This window comes from Nicotiana tabacum, chromosome 18, assembly GCF_000715075.1.
Source record: "Nicotiana tabacum cultivar K326 chromosome 18, ASM71507v2, whole genome shotgun sequence".
Taxonomy (NCBI): domain Eukaryota; kingdom Viridiplantae; phylum Streptophyta; class Magnoliopsida; order Solanales; family Solanaceae; genus Nicotiana; species Nicotiana tabacum.
Genome location: NC_134097.1, coordinates 44,845,682 through 44,854,880, shown reverse-complemented (window position 1 = coordinate 44,854,880; position 9,199 = coordinate 44,845,682). Strand labels below are relative to the sequence as shown.

The following is a 9,199-nucleotide window of genomic DNA, read 5'->3' as shown; positions in this document are numbered from 1 at the left end:
CTCCATTCCCTAATCTCTTTCTCTTAAACAGACACAATTTATATTTTTATTGGTTTCAAAAAAAAAGGGAGAAATAATTTAGATTTTAGTTGCAAATAACTCACGAAATTTTTCTAGTGAAAACTGGGGCAGAAAAATTTCGTTCGTTTGTTTGTTTTGAGTGTCTGAGCAGGTTTCATCTCGAGGCACAATATTTGAGACGACCAAGAGAATGAGTCTCAATCCAAAATAAAGAAAATAAGAAAAAGAGCAAAAGCAATAAACTCAAAGTGCTGAAGTGGAGAAGGATGCGGACTACTCAAGATATGATTGAAGTCACAGGCTTCGCGTGTCCCACTTTGATCCACAGCTGAAGAAAGAACCAGCACCTACAGCTGACGAGCATCAAGATACAGATCGGAATCTGCAGCAAGAACCAGCCAAGACTCAATATCAAGCTTCAAGAGATTTATAGATAGGAATCTTGTAACTCGTAGTTGATAGGCGTAGCTAGTTTAGCTTTTTACTTTCCATTTTGGTATAATAAGGAGCTTAGCAAGCAGAAACAGCAGCAACATCAGTGAAATCACAGTTTCTCGGTAGTCCCAGCTACCAAAACTTCCAGAACTACACTGACCTGATTCCTTTATAGCCAAGGATATGTAGGCAACCTCTGAAGCAAGGTTCGGTCAAACCTTTTCTAAAAAAATTCTTCCCATGGTGTTTCAAACGGGCAAAAATCGCTCGTAATTGCTCATTTTATTTTTGCCCAAAAACCCTTTGTGTCTCCGAGCAAAGAGGGGCAGTTGTGAGCACGTGATTTTTGCCCCACATGGGTTACTCCTACAGAATTCCAATAATTAGGTTTCTTCTTATAATTATTTGTTATTTTAGGGATTTTTGTAGGATTTTTATTTAATTATTTGCATTTTTGTGCATGTTTAAGTTTTATTTAAATTATGAAAAATATCAAAAAATATCATGCATTGCATTTAGGATTTGTTTTTGCATTTTTAGAATTAATTAGTAATTATTTGCTTTATAAAAGTTGAAAATCACAAAAAATAGTTCATTTTTACATTTTTATCTTTTAACTTTTAGTTTATTGATTTTTCTTTTTAATCTAGAGTTAATTATTGTTTATAATTTTTATATTTAATTAGTTTAATCTCACATTCTAGGTAATTTAGGAATTTTTAATTATTAGGCTTGTATTTAATTAAAAAATTAAAAAGAAGAAGAAGAAAAGAAAAGTGGTTTAGAATTAAAAGAAATTGAAAAAAGGGGTCATTTTCAGAATTGGGCCATTATTCTTCTTATCCAGTTCGGCCCAAAAGTCCCCCTCCCCATACAAATTAATTGCAGCCCAAAAAGACCCATTCTCCCACGGTACGTCCCAGCCCAAACCGGGCTGACCCACCAAATGACCCGCCTGTTTTGCCCTAAGTATAAAAACCCACTTATAACATTTCCCCCAATTCCCAAACCCTAGACCTAATAACAGAAACATCACCCCCCTTTACTGTTCTTCTTCTTCGCTTGAAACTCGCCTCAACTCGCCTGAGTGTTGAACGAGTTCACTCATTGGTCCCCCAAGTCACCTTATCTTATCCTCAACGGATTTGTCAAAGGAGTACAAATTTTCTCTCCGGAATTGCACGATTCTCGTACAGAAGGACAATTGGTGGACGAATGGGAGCCGTGGATAGATGTAAATCGATCCACGCCCTCCATTTGTCCCAAAATCTTAAGATTTTCGGATATTTGAGCAGAAGATTCGAGAATTTTTTAGGGTTATATATAGGAGGTAAGTCTTCTTTTTCAAGGTTTTAAGGATAATAGAGAGAAAAATATTGAGAGAAAACCGGGAAAAATCTTCAGAGCCTAGTCGAAATTTCTAGGGTTTTAGCGACCGTTCTGCTTCAAGTTTTTTTTGAGTCTATTTCTCTGTTTTCAAAAGAAGATAAAAAAGATGGCTTGAGTTTTTGGCCCTCATTTGAGTTCATATTTCCAAAAAAAAAAAAAAAATTCAGAAGCAAAACTTTCTAGACTTATTTCGTTTTTCTTGATTTCTTTGTTCTAAAAGAAGGTTTTGGATCGAATTTCGAGTTTAAGTTTGTGGTTGGGTTCCGAACTTTAGTTATTTTGGATTTTCTGTCCAATTTTTGGTCGATATTTGGATTTGCTCGGTTGGTCTGTGGAGCTGTTGTTTTTGTTGCTGAATCTCTCCTCCCATTTCAGAGCTTTCTTTTGATATTTTTCAGCTATTTTGCCAATAGGTATGTTCTCCTTAAAATACCTTCAGAACTTTTTTTTAGATGTGTAATTCTGGATTTTGTTTTAGCCTATTCACTTGTTATTACTTGAATATGGGATTGTCTTTTAGTTCGTTTTTGTTGTTGCTATCAGAACTTATTAGGTTTGATTTATTTTCAGCATTGAACAGAGTGTTTGTAGCTTGATAAAAATGAGATTTTTGTTGGAAATTAGATCTCTTTGTTTACTGGTGTTTATCTTTTGGTCTTGTTCTAGATAGAGTGAAAATGTTTGATTAGTTTCCCTTACTCTGTTGAATTTGGGTCATACGTGGTAAGTTTCAAACTAAGGTCAACTATTCTATTTTGATTCTTGTTCAAAGCTGGACGACATTTAAAACTTACTAAGAAATATTTATGTAGTTGAAATCATGGTCAAAAAATCAGTCTCTCTTTGTGGATCCACAAATTCAAGCTAATGACCATGGGAGCAGTAAAAGAGTTAATTTGTTGAAAAAGGGTGAATTAATAAGGTTTGGTTAAATGAGTTAAAATTCCATGCTTCGAACGTTACTAGGCTTGATTTTCTTACTTAGCTTTTATTTACCTTTTATTTTACTCTGTTCTTTTTGTTTCTCTTAAAATATTCTTCCTTGTCGTATTCTTGTGTTAAGCTAAGTGTTAAGGACAGAAATAAAAGAATTGGGTTTTAACTTTAAAAGGAAAAAACATTGGACAGGGAATGTTGTTTTCTTATGAATGGATGAGATGTTTGAGGATTACTCTGTTTTCTGGAAGCCATCAAATGGAGTGAATGTAGGCTAATTGAATGGCACTTGCTGAAACTCCAAGTTTGAAATGATAGAATTTATTTGTTTAATTTTACTTTTAAAGTTGGGGTCTATGCAATTCATTATGGTATTCTGAAAGATTTGTACATAATATTATGTTAACATAATTCATGATATTACTGATTAAAAGCCAATTTTATAGATATTTGGTTGAACCTTTACTTGTTTGAATATTGGTCAAGCCATGGACAATAATTTATCTTTTGTCTCTTCTGTATGAATTCATGGACTCTTGCTTTAGGCATTAAAATACAAAGTCAAGAATGTGATTTTGCTTTCCATTCTCCTTGCTGGAAATTCAAAACACCTTTATACTTATGAAAGTGCAATTCGTTAATTTAGAATAAGCTTTACTGCATCATTGGTTCAAGCAAGCTTTATATTAAGCTTAATCTCTGTGCATTTATCCACGGGTCATTTCTATGAATTTCTGAGTTTGTCACATGATCCCAAATTAGCATTAGAATAACAACTCATGAATACTCGTAGTTTGCTTTAGGCTCGATTTAGACTAGTATTGTGATCATGTATACGTTCGCGTAACATAATTGCAAATTTAATTCTTAAAAGACTCGAGGTATGCATTAGCGCAACTTCAACCAAATTTTCTTAATAAATAAATAAAACATTATTAATTGTGGACACGTTCGCGTGATATGGTTTTTGACGCGCCAAAAGAAAAGAGTACACATACGCGTAACTCGATTCTTTAATTACGAATAAATCAAGTTTTTTTAAAAGCGGTAAAAGATAATTGCACATAGGTCTTAAAAATATGTTGTTAAACAATTAAGCCAAATATAAATTGTTAAGCGACCGTGCTAGAACCACGGAATTCGGGAATGCCTAACACCTTCTCCTGGGTTAACATAATTCCTTACCTAGAATTTCTGGTTCGCAAACACTTTAAAAATAAAACTTCCTCGATTTAGGATTTAAAATAAACCGGTGACTTGGGATACCAAATAATTTATTCTAAGTGGCGACTCTGATTAATTAATTAATCCCATTTCGAATAATGTCAGTTAAATTGGAAAAACTCTCTTATATACCCTCGGGGTGTGTAAAAAAAAAGGAGGTGTGACAATGAACACTCGAGAAGTGAAAGTCACAGTGAGAACATCTCAAAATATCAAAAGACCTGCAATTGGAAGATCTCAAGGGCAAGGGGAAGATTCACTATCAGAAGCAAGATTTCAAAAGACCCCGATATCTTGATGAAAACCTACATAGGTCTTTAGAAAAAAAAACTACCTCAAGAAGGACACAAATGAAAAGAAAACATGCGGTGATCTTTAGAAAAAAAGAAAGTCGTGAATTAAGTGTCGAATTAGCGTCGAATTAGCAAAGCAACATCTATTTTTTGTATAATTTGACGCTAAGTTGCGAAAGCACGTAAATATATTCGCACTTCAAAAAATAAAGAAGATGCAAAGTGTACAGCAAAATTTATGAATTTGTATTTACATAGTTATAAAAAAGGGGGAGGGGGTGGGGATGTACAAGAGAACTTTTAAGGAGAACTACGGGGACCTAAACTATGGCCTGGGGATTGGGAAGCGGAAGTAGAAGGGGCGTTTGGGTTAGCATTGGTTTTCGCCGAAGGGGCAGAGGAAGTAGTGTCAACCTTCCCCCTCTTCGGTCTTCATCATCAAGGCCATCATCATTTAATTCCATACTTAGCCCTTGTCTGTCAAGATAAGGAAGACCAAGTAGATGCCCAGGCTAAATTGAAAACTATCATCTTCTGTACGTCCACAAAGGCCTCTTGAGCAGACTTCCGATCTTTGTTATTGGCTAAAACGCTCAACTCAACTGACTCTTATTCAGATCTTATGCCATGAATCTTGGACTATAACTAAGAGAAATCCTCCCTCAGTCGTGCCTCTTTGCTCGTCTTCAAGGCTAGATATCCTTCGAGGGTTAGAATTCTTTTGAAAGCCCTGATCCACTCAGCTCAGAGGGTAGCCTCACTGGCTAAGAATTCTTTCTTCTGATCGGCATTTCACTCTACTACTTTTGTTTGCACTAGGAGGGCCTCCTTCTCAGTTGTGTGCTCCTAGATCACTTTTTGGACCTTCTCATTTTCAATCTTCAACATCTTATCATATCTTACCACCTCCCTTTCCATGGCCATATCGATTCGAACATTTTTCAGGGTCCTCTAGGATAGAGCACTAAGCTGTTTCAGAATACAAAAAGCAAGTAAGATATCTTTAACATGATAAGTACAAAAAGAGGGTCAGTATAGCTAACCTTAGCAGTCTTATGAGATATCTGAGTCACCGACGCCTCAACACTCATAAACTCTATTTTGGCCCATTCCTGCTAGTTCAGCAACTTTGCAAGTTGTGCAGCCACGGGCCTAGGGTTTGTGAAGACCCCCTCCTCCATAGGATAATAAAAACTTAACAACTTTCTGATTTCCAGCTGGTAGGCACGTAGAACCCACGATTAACCGAGCCTCAAAACTGTCCCTCGAATGGAACCTCACATCTGCAGGTGGGTTGGTAGCGATTGATTGATCCTTTGACTTTTAGGTAAGCGTAGTAGTCATCCCTCCTCGGGCCTTAAAACTACATGACGAGAGGCCTCCTTATCAAAATCGACCGTGATGGGATAGGATCAAATCAGCCTATCAGTATCATCCTCCTGAGCAAGTTGAGAACTGCCCTAGGGAACCTCTACTTCAGCCCTAGGGCATACTCTCCTTTGAAAGACTTGCCGCTTTCAGGTGACAACATGAAGGTAGGTTTCGTGGAAGTGTCGGCACCATCCCCCCGAGGTACTTAGGGAAGAAGTTCCCAAATTAACCTTGAGGCAGTGACCACAGAGGGGAGGCTAGCTAGGGCATGTAACTGAAAAAGGGACTCTCTTATGGAGTCTCACCCTTGCTAGGATTTTTTTCACATCAATGGAAAGAAAAGGGGATAAAATAAAGATTCCACAAGGAAAGAATTAAATTCATGATTATTGTGGTACAACACTTTAATACCACCGAGCTTACTAGAAATGGATTTCTAAATCCTCGAGTAGTTGGTTGAAACTTGTAGGATCTCAAATGCATATCCTTTAATGTTGGGCACTCTTTCGAGAGGCACAACGATGGCTGCAAAAACATTGAAAATTTAATAATTCAAGGTATATTACTGAATCATGATGACTTGAATTATGATTAAGATTCCACTTCCTAGGAATTGGTTATTATCGTTTGTGTAAAGAAATTTAGTACGAACTACCAAGTGCCTTTCGAAACACCGGTAGTAATAGTCGTCTCCATAGTCAGATATCAGAGCCTACAAGCCTCGCTGCAACATGTTAATTATGCCTCATCGATAAATCATGTGGGAGTAAAGGTGAAGGAGATGCTAAAAACTGAGGCTAACTCCAGCTTTTTCAGCTAGGTGGCGGAGACATAGAACCTCGGAATGCATCGAACAAATATAGAGTTTGATTTTTTATAAACAAGACATTTTAAAGAAAAGTAAGGAAGATGACAAAAACTCAGAGAAATTAAAACTTGAAAGCTCGAAAGAGATAAGTAGGTATCAATGGGACCTCCTTCCTCTTTTTATATTTGTCCATGCGGTATAAACTTTAGAGCCTCTTGGAACCAAATTTGACGAAAAATTTTATTTTGTCTCTCATACAACTGACACTAATTGTATGAGGTAATTTTTTTGTCTCACAATTTTGTGGACCCAAAAGTATAAGATTGGGGTCCACAAATTTATGAGATAAAAAGGAATCTAGTATAAGTTGTATAAGGCACAAAATAAAATTTCTCAAATTTGACTATGTGTCCAAAACATTAAGTGGTGGCTATGTCAAATGCTAGGTACTTGAAAGGATGCATGACAAGATTGGTGCATCTTTTTACTTCATCTTGCCCGAGAAGTATTGAATGTAATTCAAAAGGAATCTAGTTCGGACACGTGTTGTTCCAGCATGCAGCGGATGTCCCTATGGTCTTAAGGAGTTGACACCATTCGAATATCAACTTTTGCTTCATGGATAAGCTATCTGGGACTGTGATAAGTCCATTCAAGATCCGGAGAGGTATATCTGATACAGTTCAAATTTATAATTTGTTGTAAAAGGAAAAAAAAAGATGGAAGGCAAACTGATTTTAATATACTTAACGAGGTTCATTACAAAATGAGGAATGACCTCGAACAAAACAAACACAAGAGAAGAAAAGAAGAAAACTTGGCTAACAAAGTAGTGAATGTACTTAAACTCCTAGATACCACTATGGAACCCTCAATGGTTCCCACTCACCGACTGCAGATCTGAGATGAAGGCCCGAATGAAGGAGACCAGGAAGTTGATGGACTACTCCAAGTGGTCGAAGGGCTAGGGCGCAAGCTAGGAGGTTCTTCATGGTTGCCTTCCTCCGAGGGGTCGGTGTCGCACCCTTTTTTCTTGTGAAAGCGGGTTTGACATCGTGAAAACTTCTTTTTGAATGGGAGATAGATTATTAAAAGAGAAGAGTCGCCACCTAACAATTTTTAAGGTGCGCTAGGGCACCTATTATGCAGATAACTTTATTTGACTAGTCAACGTCACCAAAGATCGGGTAAGGGCTCAAATTACCTCAAAGAGAAGGTGTTAGACACTCTTCGAGGTCTACGACTGTGGGTCTCGGCCAAACTTAAGATCATGTGGATTATAATTAGGCTAAGTGATCAGATAAACAAAGGGAATATAAAGGTCAAAGAATTTTATTGCAACACGATTGGTACAGACCTTGATATGAATATAGGGATACAACTAGTTAGATCTAATAGCAACATGGGGGGAGGGTCCTATGTTTTTTAGCCTAAAGGATCTCCTCGTGCACATAAATAATACTTCGCAACTCCCTTGAGATAGGGAGTTACTCATATTATTCAGCGGGCACAGACTATCATTCCCTGCTACTCGATTACTATGTTAAAGTTATTTACCTGAAGCGTGCTAATTCAATTCTAAGTTGTACTTTATGTGTGCACTATCCGTCCCATTCCTATGGTCCAGGAGGTATTGGACATCTCCTTGGATAGTTCTTAACATTACTTAGGCTGCTCAGAAATGTCAAAACTAGGCGACATACAAAACACATATTGGACTTCAAATATGGGCAATTAAGGGCTCAAGTTTGCCTCCACACTTAAGCAACAGATGCACGCAAGGCAGGTTTTCATGTTAGTCAATTCAGAGTTTAGAACCTTAAGCTCTGTAGACATGATTTTTATATGACAATGCATTAAAACATACAAGCAGTTTCAGAGGCTAGACGCTGCTCAAAGACATAATTATACACGCTGATTATTGGGATTACAGATTTCCAGTTATTAAACTTGTTGTGTCTAGATGACTTGCGGAACAAGGAGTAATGAAAACTATTGGGAGAAGCCCAGAACTACTTATGCTTGCTACCAGTGGCATAAACAAGCAGTGAACAATGTTTGAGAGGTTCAACATTAATAATTATTAAGGCGAATAGTGATATCCTATAGACAGGATCTCAAACGATTAACATTTGGAACCAATTTTACTGTTATACTTAGCCCTATAGGCATGTTTTCTAGGTGAAGAGTGCAATACATTAGCAAATGAAGTGATCAAAATCCTATAGGCATGATTTCTAATAAATAGTGCGATACAATAGCAAATGAAGTAATCAGAATCCTGTAGGCATGATTTCTAGTGAATATGATGATGCAAATTGAAAGAAAATTCAATGATATTTATTTTCTATGGGCATGTTTTCTAGTAACATATAGCAGTAGGAATAATTGGGACATTTAAATTCATGTTCAGACAAGTAGTGCGAGTGTGTACTTCTCCTAATAAAATGATTTCTACAGTACACATATAGATCGAACGACATATATAGCAAATAAATCATTAAGTCCTATATGCATATTGTCTACCCTTTTTCATGCAAACATTAAGAACCTACCCATTCCCCACTTTTACTAACACCCAATTATTCATTACAAAATTATTACAGAACCAATGATAAAGTAATTACAAATATTATACAAATAATGACAGTAGGCCCACAGTAGCCCAAAAGAAATACCCAGCACTGTTTGGGCCTTCAGCAATTCTCACGTAGCATATCCA

At 36.7% G+C, this 9,199-nt stretch overlaps 2 long non-coding RNA genes across 2 annotated transcripts; one reads left to right on the top strand and one right to left on the bottom strand.

Moving 5' to 3' along the window:
- Nucleotides 1-1,452: 1,452 nt before the first annotated feature.
- LOC107769771 (uncharacterized) lies at nt 1,453-3,243 on the top strand. The gene is made up of 2 exons (XR_001644482.2): nt 1,453-2,258; nt 2,974-3,243. It is a non-coding gene; the product is annotated as an uncharacterized LOC107769771 (long non-coding RNA).
- LOC107769772 (uncharacterized) lies at nt 1,826-6,917 on the bottom strand. Its single transcript, XR_001644483.2, has 2 exons — nt 5,342-6,917; nt 1,826-5,267 (listed from the first exon to the last, which is right to left on the bottom strand). It is a non-coding gene; the product is annotated as an uncharacterized LOC107769772 (long non-coding RNA).
- Between the last annotated feature and the right edge of the window lie 2,282 nt (nt 6,918-9,199).